This window comes from Mirounga angustirostris, unplaced genomic scaffold (assembly GCF_029215605.1).
Source record: "Mirounga angustirostris isolate CCGP_5_RB_7025 unplaced genomic scaffold, mMirAng1.0.hap1 SCAF_13, whole genome shotgun sequence".
NCBI classification, from domain to species: domain Eukaryota; kingdom Metazoa; phylum Chordata; class Mammalia; order Carnivora; family Phocidae; genus Mirounga; species Mirounga angustirostris.
This window is the reverse complement of record NW_026991721.1, coordinates 43,415,717-43,430,852: the sequence shown is the minus strand read 5'-3', so window position 1 is coordinate 43,430,852 and position 15,136 is coordinate 43,415,717. Positions and strand designations below refer to the sequence as shown.

Below are 15,136 nucleotides of genomic sequence, written 5' to 3'. Positions count from 1 at the left end.
ATTTGACTAATGATGCATGAGAAAGGTTTCTGAACATTTCTGGGACTCATTTATGTATTTACTTATTTTTTTATTAGTAATAAGCTTAGGATATGTCATGTGAATCAGAGGAGCAGAGAGAGAAAGTCCTCAAAGTGGGAAGGATGAAGCTGAGGAGTAAGGAGAGTTTGGTGGTTTGTGATTCCAATTCCTTCCAGAAGCTGGGATACATGTCTCATGTCTGATCTTGGGATCAGTGCTAGCTGCCTAAGCTAGCTCAACTTACTTTCTGTTACTTGCAACTAAACAATTCTAACATGGTTAGACCATTAAATGGTTAATAACTATGTAAAATGTGTTATTTAAGTTATTTTCTTCCTAATATTCATGTCAGCCCTGATATCAAAAAAATTACATTAAAAAATCTAAAAATCAACACTCTTCATGAACATAGATAAAAACATTTCTAACAAAATATTTCCAAATAAAATGCAGCACTATATAAAAGGATAATACATTATGGCCAATTAAGACTTACCTCAAAAGTGCAAGGATAGTTCAGTATTCAAATATCAGTCATTGTAATTAACTATATTAGGAAAATAAAGGAGGAAAACCATGGGTCCTTGAAATAGATGGCAAAAACAGCTGACAAAATTCAGCACCCATTTATTTTTAATTAGCAATAATTGCGCCTTGGATAAACCTTATTGGTTACGATACTGCCACTGAGCAAAGCTAGCACCCATTTATTTTTAAAATCCTTAGCAAAATAGGAAGGAAAAGGAAATACCTCAGTCTGATAAGGGGCTATGAAAAAACCTACACTTAACCTAATCCTTAATGGTAAAATGCTGAATGCTTTTTCCCTACAATGAAAGACAGAATAAGGATGTCTGTTCTTACCACTTCTATTCTGCACTATTCAGAAGATTTTAGCCAGTGCCATAAGGCAAGAATAAGAAATACAATGCATAAAGATAGGAAAGAACAAAGCAAGACTGTCTTTATTCACAGACAACATGACTGTCTACATAGAAAATGCTAAGGATTCATCCCTTCTTATTGTGCTTGGTGTTGTGCTGGATACAGGGATAACCAGTGACCATACCAGACACAAGGTGTTCTTAGTCTTGCAGTAGATGGGGGATTATTATATATTTCTACTTATGAGCAATAACCAATTGGAAGATAAAATTCAAACAAACATTTTACAATCTACATGAGGGAGAACAATAGATGCTGTAGAGGGGAAAGTATAATAGTGAAAGATCAAAAACCATGCAAGGCATAAAGAAGACCAGCTTTTTTATGTAGGTGAACAATTAAAATTCATGAAAGTCCTGAACATACTTTCATATCTTAAAAGAAACAATGTTGTGAATATGTATGTATAGCATTTAGATTACTTTATTTTCCTATTACTGAGCAATGAAGACAGTTGAAATGCTGTGGGGTCAAACAAAAATGGCTGCTTTACTATTGTGATCACCATCTATTGTGATTTTCTATGTAACAGCTTTTAGACTTTCATCCCTACCCCACCCACATAACTGATGTAAAAGGTCAAGTTGGAAACCAAGTCACTGGACTTCTGCAGCTTGGAGGTTTAATAGTTTGCACAGTAAGTCCCAGGAGTTTGTTTCTGCCGAGGCCAGATCCTTTGTTTATCTCAATTCCCAGCCACCGAAATCACTCTTTCCATGACACCCTTCCCTTCCATGACTAATGGAGGGTGTAGCATGGTGCTGAAAAGTGGGTGGGCCAGAGAGTATACCCTGGCCAGCTCCAGAGGCTGAGAGGGAGTGTGGGAGAAGCTGAACACCAAACGAGAGGTGAAGACCCAGCTGGCAGCCATCATGGTGCAGAGTCCTGAGGGCAAGAAGCAGCATTTCAGACTGGCAAGGGGCAAGGACAGGCGCTCAGAGGAGGAGCAGCTAGAGCTTGGGCAAGCTCTAGAAGAGAAATGTGAACACATCAGAACTCAAACTAGCTGGTAATGCACTGGTTTTCATTAGTTCTTGAGTGATGGGAGTAGAATTGTCTTTCAAAACTCAATATATACTATCTTAAGTTGTGTATTTAAGGATTTCTAAGTGAGCTATATAGTAAAATTCATTCAGTTCTAAAAAAAAGAAAGAAAAAACACAAAAGCTGAGAGGTCTGCAAAAACCTACTAGAACTAAGAAGTGAATTTAGCAAGGCCACAGAGTCAATATACAAAAATCAACTATATTTCTACTTATGAGCAATAACCAATTGGAAGATAAAATTCAAACAAACATTTTACAATCTACATTTACTATAGTATCAAAAAATACAAAATACTTGGGAATAAATGGAAATTTATTGGAATTTAATGGATACTGTACAATATGATACACTGAAAACTACAAAATATGGTAGAGAAATACAGCTGCCATTATCCTCCTATAAATAAACTTTGTCTTTTCTCCTCTTAATCTGCCTGTTGTCAATTAATTTGCGGACCCCAAGCACAGGACCCAAACTGGAAAAGTTTGTCCTTCTCAACAGACACTTAGATTTTATTTTTCTTCTTTACAAATTATCACTTAAAGAGGTGAACAAAATGATTAAAATTCAGAACAGAAACCCTAACGGAAGAAATGGTATTGTAAATACTTAAAACCTTGTGTAACCCAAATGTCCTCAAGTCCCACCAACCTGAGAGAATGAATAAGGTCTATTAGTACCCAAATTTTGCAAGCTCACAGCCCCACCTGCAGGATCTCAACTCTTCCTCAAAGATGCCCTCAATTATTTGGTGGAGTCCCTAGGTCTCATTGGAAGAACAAGTCCGAACCCTCCTACTGCCTCAGCCTCCTTGTTGGTGTTCACTGCCCACAGCACCTGACTGTTTCCACCAATGTTAATGCCTTCCTTGACTATCCTGTTTCCCTGCCTGGCTCTCTCTCCCTAAACTCCAAAACCCTGGTGTATTGATAATTCACTGTGCCAGAATCACACATCGTGGATTGTGCAGAAATGTAAAGAAAGAGAGTCCCTCACACCAATGCTTTGTCACACCCTGCCCATCCTATGAATGACATGAGAGCCACTAGGACATGCAAACAGCTTCTGCTGAGGCCAGATAGAACAAAAGATCCTCGGCTAACCCTCTTCCATGCCACAGTTACCCTATTGCCAATTCATCCATCCATCCATCCCATCCATCCACTGATCCATCCATCCATCCTCCCATCAGTCCTCCCATACATCCTCATATCCACCCTAAGTTACATCCTGGTCCTCAACTATTCAAATGCAAAACTTCCTTCTCTTCCATTTCGCTGTGCTCCTTAAGCCCTTGTAAATCCTTTGCAACTCAAAATGTTCTTGTGCTCAGGCATCTTACTAAGTGATTTACTTATATTATCTCTTGTAATTTTACACCACTCTGAGGTAAGTACTAGCCTTTATTTCATTGGACAGATGAGGGAATTGGCACATAGATACTAAGCAGTTTGCTCAAGGTCACAGTGGTGATTATTGACATAGCTAGGATTTGAGCCTGGATTTCAGACCAATCTCTCTAAATCTAGAGCCCTTAATGTCTATATAACCCTGCATTTCTAAGGGAGAAAAAGTTGCTACATTGTAGGATAATTACTTTTTTTTACTCTTTATTCTCCCCCAAACTATGAGCACATTTAACTTAATTCAATTCTATTCATTTCAATAAATATTTACAAAGCACCTCTTGGGGTCAGATTCTCTGCTGGTCATTCCTTATAAGGCAAGGCCTTCTTAGGTTTCTTTGTAGCCCCACCTCCTGTCTTTGCTTGGATCTGTAGAGTCTGACTGATGCATGACAAAATGACTAAGCACATACAATGCCAAACAAAACTCCTGGACAAGAAGGAAATCAAATAGAAATAAGGATACTAAGCAAATTAGCAAATCACTATTCCCCCCAGACATTCCTCCCCTGCCAGTCATTGTAGGTCTCTATTTTGTTTGGTTGGAGAAACATCCTTCTTACATGTGAATTTTTTTGCCCTCTAAATTCAACAGTGTTGGATTCCAAGTTGGCCATTTAAACTCCTGCAGGCACCAACAGCACAGTCTGTCCTCAAGATGATCCACTGCCTTTAAACCAGAACTCAAGTTGATTAACATAGGAATACATGAAGGAACATGCCTGACACCCCAGAGCAAAGCAGCTTACTTACTCTGCCTGAGGGACTGCCCTGGTGGCTCTGAAGGCTCTTGGTTCACAGCCCTCATAGGCCCAGAAAGGAATGATGATGCTTGTTCCTCTGAGGACTAACAACCACCCCAGAGAAAAGACTAGCATCCTGAGATTTCTGTCATACTCAACAAACACACTCTTCTTGATTAATTGTATGGATTTAGGGTTCCAAAAACTTTGGTACCCAATAGGGTTAAGTAAAATTGATACTCAAGGATATGTCATGAAGATACCTGGGTGAGCTACATCCTATGAAGCATGCTGAAAAACAAGTCCTAGTGACTTCATGGCCCAGACATGCCTGAAGAACCCAAATGTTTCCCTCCTGCCATGGATGAAACTCTGGTCAGAGATAGATTTGCCAGGAATCTAATGAGAGACAAGCTTTGGGGCCCCTCCATTGCATGGGCCTTTTCCAAGGCTCTGCATCTACTTTTGGATTTGTAGTTGTAACCATGTTTGTAAAGATCCACCCTCCTTCCTGCACCCCAATTGTATAATAATCACCAGGCCCCACAGAACTTGGATTTGCCCCAACTCCAGACAGGATTTTACTGCATAGAAAAGCAATTCCCTACAATCAGGCCTAAGAGAATTATGGCTTAATCTCACCAGGTAATCCAGGAGTTAATGATTTAACTTAAAGGTTATCTTCATCCCTTGCCTCTTTTGTCTTCACCCTCTTTGGGACTTCTGACACTAATTTCAGGTCGCATCTACCAGTGTCCCCAAAGGTGGAAATGAATCCCAGGCAAAAGGGCTCTTTCACATACTGAAAAGTCATGTGACAGAGGAATTTCCTGTAATTTTCTTAGTAAAGAGGCTTTCCTGGTCTCTATTTGTCATCCCAAAGTACCCCAAAGTCATCTCAGACATATTAGAACAGAACCATGGAGAGAGAAGAATTCTGTACATAATTTTCACTCTGCCTAGAATTCCCATGTGTATAAAATTCCTACCATTCATCCTCTAAGAACCAGTTTCTATGCTTTGAAGGGAAAGAAGTAGCTTTTGTTCAACTTTGTATCATTAACATCTACCATTTTTATAGGCATCTGGTCAATTTTGACTCCATAAATGAACAAATGAAATAATCAATGAAATGTGACAGATGAAACATTAGAACAGGAGAATAAACTGGATGTCAGCAGAGAAGAAAAGGAGAAGTAAAAAGCCAGGACATGTAAACAAGATTTTGAGCTGTGTGAACAAAACCTGAAGCTACTGTTAAACAGATACAATTCCCTCTTTTGGTTTATAGGAAATTACACAGATTTATCATGGATCTTGGTTAGAAAAGGTACTTTGAGCTCTTGAATGAGGCAGCTCTACTGTGTTCTTTATCTTACCTTGTAGCTTTTTATCTGCTCAAAGGCCTTCAGTGTAGAAAGAAAATTTTGCCAACAGGGAAAAGTTAGTATTGACCTAGAGTCAGACTTACGTATTTTCTTGTGCCTGAAATTCATCCAATCCCTTTTAACTAATAAGTAAGGCTAAGGCGTTGAGAATTAGTTCAATAACTTGCTTAAATTGTGCTATAACTAGCTTAACATAAACACTGACAGAACAGAACTGGCTTTCATTTCCCTTTTTATCGCCTTATCCTCTTGTGACACAGGGAGAACAGATAGGATGATTACCTCCATTTTATATGCAGTAAGAACTTTCCATAAACTTGGTGCACAAATATGATTATATCCCTTTTATTTTTACAATTAATACTTTGAATATCCACCTGCCTTAAAAACTACTGGAAAATTACTTAAAAATAGAAAAATTACTGGAACTGGTAGATGAATTCAATAAGGTCACAAGATACAAAATTGATATACAGAAATCTGTTGCATTTCTATACACTAATAATGAAGAAGCAGAAAGAGAAATTAAGAAATTTACACCTACAATAGCACCAAAAAGAAAAAATACCTAGGAATAAACCAAGAAAGTAAAAGACCTGCATTCTGAAAACTATAAAACACTGATGAAAGAAATTGAACATGACACAAATGGAAAGATATTCCATGCTCATGGATTGGAAGAACAAATATTGTTAAATTGTCCATGCTACCCAAAGTAATCAACAGATTTAGTACAATCCCTATCAAAATATCAATAACATTTTCACAGAGCTAGAACAAATAATCCTAAAACCTGTATGGAAACACAAAAGATCCTGAATAGACAAAACAATCTTGAGAAAGAAAAACAAAACTGGAGGTCTCATAATTCCAGATTTCAAGATATACCACAAAGCTGTCATAAACAAAATATGGTACTGGCACAAAAATAGACACATAGATCAACAGAAAAGAACAGAGAAGCCAGAAATAAACCCACAATTAAATAGTCAATTAATCTATGACAAAGGAGGCAAGAATATACAATGGGGGAACAGACAATCTTTTCAATAAATGGTATTGGGAAAACTGCACAGCCACATGCACAAGAACAAAACTGGACCACTTTCTTACACTATACACAGAAATTAACTCAAAATGTATTAAAGACTTAAATGTGAGACCTGAAACCATAAAAATCCTAGAAGAAAACAGGCAGTAATTTCTTGGACACTGGTTGTGGAAACATTTTTTCAGATATGCCCCCTTGGGCAAGGGAAACAAAGGCAAAATTAAACTATTGGGACTATATCAAAATAAAAAAGCTTCGGGGGGGGCGGAGCAAGATGGCGGAGGAGTAGGAGACCTGGATTTTGTCTCCTCTCAGGAATTCAGCTGGATAGGGATCAAACCATTCTGAACACCTACAAACTCAACAGGAGATCGAAGAAAAGAATGGCAACAACTCTCTGAACAGAAAAGCGACCACTTTCTGGAAGGTAGGACGTGCGGAGAAGTGAATCCAAGGCGATATTCAGGAGGATAGATGGCGGAGGAGGGGCCTCCATCAGCCGCTTCTGGCAAGTGATAGAGCCGCGGAGCACAAAATCGGAACTTTTAAAAGTCTGCTCCGCTGAGGGATGTCACTCCAGTGGCTAAGCGGGGGGTGGAACCCTTGCGGGACAGTGTGGTCTTGGACCCTGGGGGTCACAGAAAGACCGGGGGTGCCTGAGTGTGGCAGAGCTCCCAGGTAACGGAGCAGGGAAGCTGGCTGCAGAGGCGGAGCCAAGGCGTGGGCTCTCAGCTCAGGGTTGTCATAAACAGTGATCCGCGGCACAGTCGGGCCACTGCTCCTCCAGCAGGGACCCAACAAGCGGCAGATCTGGGGAGACTCCCCTTCCTCCCCTGGGAGGAGCGGCGTGGGAGCTCACCGCAGGGATCTTCTGGGTTTGGAGACTCCACCCAGGGTCGGGTGCCAGAGATAGAAACACACGGTCACAGGCCGGGTGAGCACGGAGTACAGCCGGAGACCGGGGAGCCGGGAGTGACTGACTGCTTTTCTCTGGGGGCTCACTGAGGAGCGGGGCCCCGAGTTCTCGGCTCCACCGGGGCGGAGATTGGGAGGCCGCCATTTTCACTCTCCGCCTCCAAAGCTGTACAGAAAGCTCGCAGGGAACAAAAGCTCTGGAGAGCAACCCGAGCAGATTACTTAGCCTGGACCGGGCAAGGGCAGGGCAATTCCGCCTCTGGCAAAGACATTTGGAAACCACGGCAACAGGCCCCTCTCCCAGAAGATCAGCGAGAACAGCCAGCCAAGACCAAGTTTACTGATCAATGAGAACGGCAGAACTCCAGCGCTAGGGGAATACTACACATAGAATCCATGGCTTTTTTACCATGATTCTTTAGCCTTTCAAAGTTAATTTTTTTTAAACTGTCTTTTTTTCTTTTTTTTTTTTGAATATTTTTTTCCCTTTTTCAACCAACATCTTATCAATCCCTTTTTTAAAAAACATTTTTATTTTTCATTATTAGAGTCATATTCTATCCCTTCATAGTAGTTGCCCTTATTTTTGGCATATATATATAAGTTCTCTCTTTAAAATTTTGAGATAGTTTCTTCTAACAGATCAAAATATACCCTAAATCCCTAGTATATGGTTTTTTTCTACTCCCCTGCCTGATCACATTCTCTCCCTTTTTTTTTCTTTTTTCTTTTTTTAAATCCTCTTCTTTCTTTTTTCAAACAACTTCTTATCAATTCCTTTTATAAAATTTTTTATAATTTCCATCTTTACAGCCATATTCCATCCCTTCATCATATCAACCCTTATTTTTGTACATATATAAGTTTTTCTTTCTTTAAAATTTTGGGAGGCACTTTCTCCTAACAGACCAAAATACACCCGAAATCTAGTGTGTGGCACTGATCTATATACCAGCCTGATCATATTTGATCACATTCTGGTTTTGTTGTTGTTGTTGTTTTGTTTTGTTCTGTTTTTGTTTGTTTTTATCTTTATCTTTTTCTTTTTTTTCTTTTTCTTTTTTCTCTCTTTCCCTTTCTTTTCCCACTGCTTCAGGTCTTTTCTGATTTGTTTAGAGTATATTTTCTGGGGACGTTGTTACTCTGCTAGCATTTTGTTCTCTCATTAATCTATTCTCCTCTGCACAAAATGATAAGATGGAAAATATCACCTCAACAAAAAGAACAAGAGGTAGTACCGACTGCCAGGGACCTACTCAATACGGACATTAGTACGATGTCAGATCTAGAGTTCAGAATCATCACTTTAAAGATACTAGCTGGGTTTGAGAAAAGCATGGAAGTTATTAGAGAAACCCTTTCTGGAGAAGTAAAAGAACTAAAATCTAACCAAGTTGAAATCAAAAAGGCTATTAATGAGGTGCAATCAAATATGGGGGCACTAACTGCTAGGATAAATGAGGCAGAAGAGAGAATCAGTGATATAGAAGACCAAATGATGGAAAATAAAGAAGCTGAGAAAAAGAGAGATAAACAACTACTGGATCACGAGGGCAGAATTCGAGAGATAAGCGATACCATAAGAAGAAACAACATTAGAATAATTGGGATCCCAGAAGAAGAAGAAAGAGAGAGAGGGGCAGAAGGTATAATGGAGCAAATTATAGCAGAGAATTTCCCTAATTTGGGGAAGGAAACAGGCATGAAAATCCAGGAAGCACAGAGAACCCCTCTCAAAATCAATAAAAATAGGTCAACACCCCGACATCTAATAGTAAAACTTATGAGTCTCATTGACAAAGAGAAAATCGTGACAGCAGCTCGGGAGAAGAGATTACAGACCAATATCCCTGATGAACATGGATGCAAAAATTCTCACCAAAATACTAGCCAATAGGATCCAACAGTACATTAAAAGGATTATTCACCACGACCAAGTGGGATTTATCCCTGGGCTGCAAGGTTGGTTCAACATCCGCAAATCAATCAACGTGATACAATACATTAACAAAAGAAAGAACAAGAATCATATGATCCTCTCAATAGATGCAGAAAAAGCATTTGACAAAGTACAGCATCCTTTCTTGATCAAAACTGTTCAGAGTATAGGCATAGAGGGTACATACCTCAATATCATAAAAGCCATCTATGAAAAACCTACAGCGAATATCATTCTCAATGGGGAAAAACTGAGAGCTTTCCCCCTAAGGTCAGGAACACGGCAGGGATGTCCACTATCACCACTGCTATTCAACATAGTATTGGAAGTCCTAGCCACAGCAATGAGACAACAAAAAGAAATCAAAGGCATCCAAATCGGCAAAGAAGAAGTCAAACTCTCACTCTTTGCAGATGATATGATATGATACTTTATGTGGAAAACCCCAAAGACTCCACCCCAAAACTGCTAGAACTCATACAGGAATTCAGTAAAGTGGCAGGATATAAAATCAATGCACAGAAGTCAGTGGCATTCCTATACACCAACAACAAGACAGAAGAAAGAGAAATTAAGGAGTCGATCCCATTTACAATTGCACCCAAAACCATAAGATACCTAGGAATAAATCTAACCAAAGAGGCAAAGGATCTGTACTCAGAAAACTATAAAATACTCATGAAAGAAATTGAGGAAGACACAAAGAAATGGAAAAACGTTCCATGCTCATGGATTGGAAGAACAAATATTGTGAAGATGTCAATGCTACCTAGAGCAATCTACACATTCAATGCAATCCCCATCAAAATACCATCCACTTTTTTCAAAGAAATGGAACAAATAATCCTAAAATTTGTATGGAACCAGAAAAGACCCCGAATAGCCAGAGGAATGTTGAAAAAGAAAAGCAAAGCCGGCGGCATCACAATTCCGGACTTCAAGCTCTATTACAAAGCTGTCATCATCAAGACAGTATGGTACTGGCACAAAAACAGACACATAGATCAATGGAACAGGATAGAGAGCCCAGAAATGGACCCTCAACTCTATGGTCAACTCATCTTTGACAAAGCAGGAAAGAATGTCCAATGGAACAAAGACAGTCTCTTCAACAAATGGTGTTGGGAAAATTGGACAGCCACATGCAGAAAAATGAAACTGGACCATTTCCTTACACCACACACAAAAATAGACTCCAAGTGGTTGAAAGACCTCAATGTGAGACAGGAGTCCATCAAAATCCTAAAGGAGAACACAGGCAGCAAACTCTTCGACCTCAGCTGAAGCAACTTCTTCCTAGAAACATCGCCAAAGGCAAGGGAAGCAAGGGCAAAAATGAACTATTGGGACTTCATCAAGATAAAAAACTTTTGCACAGCAAAAGAAACAGTCAACAAAACCAAAAGACAACTGATAGAATGGGAGAAGATATTTGCAAATGACATATCAGATAAAGGGCTAGTATCCAAAATCTATAAAGAACTCATCAAACTCAACACCAAAGAACAAAGAATCCAATCAAGAAATGGGCAGAAGACATGAACAGACATTTTTCCAAAGAAGACATCCAAATGGCCAACAGACACATGATAAAGTGCTCAATATCGCTCAGCATCAGGGAAATCCAAATCAAAACCTCAATGAGATACCACCTCACACCGGTCAGAATGGCTAAAATTAACAAGTCAGGAAACGACAGATGTTGGCGGGGATGCGGAGAAAGGGGAACCCTCCTACACTGTTGGTGAGAATGCAAGCTGGTGCAGCCACTCTGGAAAACAGTGTGGAGGTTCCTCAAAAAGTTGAAAATAGAGCTACCCTATGATCCAGCAATTGCACTACTGGGTATTTACCCCAAAGATACAAAAGTAGGGATCCGAAGGGGTACGTGCACCCCGATGTTTATAGCAGCAATGTCCACAATAGCCAAACTGTGGAAAGAGCCAAGATGTCCATCGACAGATGAATGGATAAAGAAGGTGTGGTATATATATACAATGGAATATTATGCAGCCATCAAAAGGAATGAGATCTTGCCATTTGCAACGACATGGATGGAACTGGAGGGTATTATGTTGAGTGAAATAAGTCAAACAGAGAAAGACATGTATCATATGACCTCCCTGATATGAGGAATTCTTAATTTCAGGAAACAAAGTGAGGGTTGCTGGAGTGGGGAGTGGGGTGGGTGGGAGGGGGTGACTGGGTGATAGACACTGGGGAGGGTATGTGCTCTGGTAAGCGCTGTGAATTGTGCAAGACTGTTGAATCTCAGATCTGTACCTCTGAAACAAATAATGCAATATATGTTAAGGAAAAAAAAGAGAAGAAGAAGAAGGTAGCAGGAGCAGAAGAATGAAGGGGGGGAAATCGGAGGGGTAGACGAACCATGAGAGACGATGGATTCTGAAAAACAAACTGAGGGTTCTAGAGGGGAGGGGGGTGGGAGGATGGGTTAGCCTGGTGGTGGGTATTGAGGAGGGCACATTCTGCATGGAGCACTGGGTGTTATGCACAAACAATGAATCATGGAACACTACATCTAAAACTAATGATGTAATGTAAAAAAAAAAAAAAAAAGCTTCTGCACAGTAAAGGAAACCATCACTAAAACAAAAAGGTGACCTACTAAATGGAAGAAGATATATGCAAATAACATATCCCATAAGGGCTTAATATCCAAAATATATAAAGAACTTATATAACCCAACACCAAAAAAATAAATAATCTGATTAAAAATTAAGCAGAGGACCTGAAGAGACATTTCTCCAAAGAAGACATAGAGTTGGCTAACAGACACATGACATCACTCATCATCAGGGAAATGCAAATAAAAATCACAGTGAGATATCACCTCACATGTGTCAGAATGGCTAGTATCAAAAAGACAAGAAATAACATGTTTGACAAGGATGTGGAGAAAAAGGAACCCTCGTGCACTGTTGGTGGGAATGTAAACTGGTGCAGCCACTGTGGAAAACAGTATGGAGACTCCTCAAAAAATTAAAAATAGACTGATCCAGTAATTGCACTACTAGGTATTTACCCAAAGAAAAGAAAATCACTAATTCCAAAAGATTTATGCAGGACCATGAGTGAGGAGGGGCAGAAGGAGAGGGAGAAAGAATCCGAAGTAGACTCCTCATCAAACGCTGAGCCCAACAATGGGCTCAACCCCACAACCATAAGATCATGACCTGAGCTGAAACCAAGAGTTGGATGCTTAACCGACTGAGCCAGCCAGGCTCCCCTTGCAGCATTATTTACAACCGTCAAGATATGGAAGCAACACAAGTGTCCATCCATAGACAAATGGATAAAGTGAATGTGGTGTGTGTGTGTGTATGTAATGGAACATTACTCAGCCATAAAAAATAATAAGATCTTGTCACCTGAAACAACATGGATTAGGTGAAATAAGTTAGTCAGAGAACGACAAATACCATATGATTTCACTCATATGGGAAATTTAAGAAACAAAACAAATGAATAAACAAAGGAAAAAAGAGACAAACAAAAATATGGACTCTAAAATACAGAGAAGAAACTGTTGGTTGCCAAGGGGAGGTGGGTGGGTGGGTGGGGAATGGGTGAAATAAAGGGGATTAAGTGTACACTTACTGTGATGAGCACTAAGTAATGTACAGAATTACTGAATCACTATATTGTACACCTGAAACTAATATAACATGTATGTTAATTATATACTTCAATTAAAAAAAAAGAAAAAAGTGTGTGTCATTCTAATTTCCATAGAACTGAAGGAATCATATCTAATCTAAAACCTAGAAGAAAAAAAGAAAGAAAGAAATGAAGAAACTTCAATAAACCAATTAAAAGCAGAAAAGGGAAACAAAAAAAATGATTTAAATAGAAAACAAATGAAAATACAAAAAAATAAATCCAAACATATTTGTAGTGACAAGTATGACTGTATTAACTCTCACTATTCAAAGACAGAGACTCTCAGCTTGGTCTAAAAAGAGATCCAAGAGCACTTCTAAAACAAGCAATAACTAGACAAACTTAAAAGCTGAGAATGTTGAGACACAGGCAAATGCTAACCAAATGAAAGCAGATGTAGAAGTATTAATGCCAGACAAAGCATATTCAAGGGAACAAAGAAAGATGTTCCAAATTCATTAAAGGTACAATTCACCAAGAAAATTCAAGAGGCAGCCACATTTATATACATAGGACCATAGCTTCAAAATACATAAACAAAATATGATGGACATAAATTAGACATTGACAAATTCATAATTATAAAGGAATAATTTAACATTATCTCAGAAATAGGCAAATCAAAAAGCCAAACACAAGTATGGATGAAAAAGATCTGAATAACACCATTAACTATCTTGATCACAACTATAAAAGGAGAAAACAAGAGAGAGACAGAGAAAGAACTGACCATCTAACAAAGAAAAATACACATTCCTTTCAAATATATGTAGATCACTTATAAACATAGGCTATGTATTTGGCCACAAAGAAATGCAATAAATTCCAACAACAGAATTTAATATGCCACATTCTTTGACTATAATGTAATAGTATTTTTTTAAAATTTTTTTTAAAGATTTTATTTATTTGACAGAAAGAGCACAAGCAGAGGGAGAGAGAGGGAGAAGCAGGTTCCCTGCTGAGCAAGGAGCCCGATGTGGGACTCGATCCCAGGACCCTGGGATCATGACCTGGGCCGAAGGCAGCCGCTTAACCGACTGAGCCACCTAGGCGTCCCTGTAATAGTATTTATTAGCGACGAAAGGCTAGTATCCTTAAAAAACAAATTGTAATTTTTAAAATAACTCAGATGAAAAAGAGAATTAAAATAAATTATAAACTATTTAGAAATGAATGATCATTATTATACCACATATCAAAGTTTGTGGAATGTTGCAAAAGCAAAATTCCAAAGAAAAATTAAGCCTCAAATATATTGCATTAATAAGAATTGTGTAGGTCAGGTTTTGGCAAGTTTTCTATAAAGGACCAGATAGTGTATATGTTAGGATTTGCAGACCAGGTGGTCTCTGTCACAACTATTCAGCTCTGCCATTATAGTTCAGAAGCAGCCATAGGCAATAGGCAAATGAATGAACATGGTTATATTCTAATAAAACTTTATTTACAGAAATAGTGGCAGGCAGGATTTGGCCCAAGAAGCAGTTTGCCTACCCTTCATCTACTTATGCTGAGGTAATAATGAACCTTCAAATCTTAATGGCTTGTAAAAATAAAGATTTACGTTTTACTCCCATTCTGGGTCCTGTTACTGATAGCTGTCCTCACTCTGGGACCCAGGCCGATGGAGCAGGAGTCCCCAGAAACAAGGCCAGCAGTAGTGGCATGACAAAGCAAAAACCACTGCTGCCCAGAGTATCATTTCTGCTGGCATTTTATTGGTCCCAACAAATTACCCAGCCAAGACTAATTTCAAGGGGCAAGGGAACTTAATTTTCCCAGAGGAAAAAAACAGATCCTAGTGAATAGTAAAAGAATCTGCCATATATTTTTATTAGTTCTTTTTCAGAGATTCAAATGTTAATTCCGTTCTGTAATGGGTTGGATTGTGTCCCCCCCAAATTCATATGTTGAAGTCCTAACCTCCAGCACTGCAGAATAGGACCTTATTTGGAAAGAGGGTCTTTATAGAGGTTATCGAGTTAAAGTGAAG

General features: G+C 39.0%; 1 pseudogene; it reads right to left on the bottom strand.

Annotated features, from left to right (window-relative positions):
* Nucleotides 1–568: 568 nt before the first annotated feature.
* Nucleotides 569–719, bottom strand: LOC129045723 (U4 spliceosomal RNA; annotated as a pseudogene).
* Between the last annotated feature and the right edge of the window lie 14,417 nt (nucleotides 720–15,136).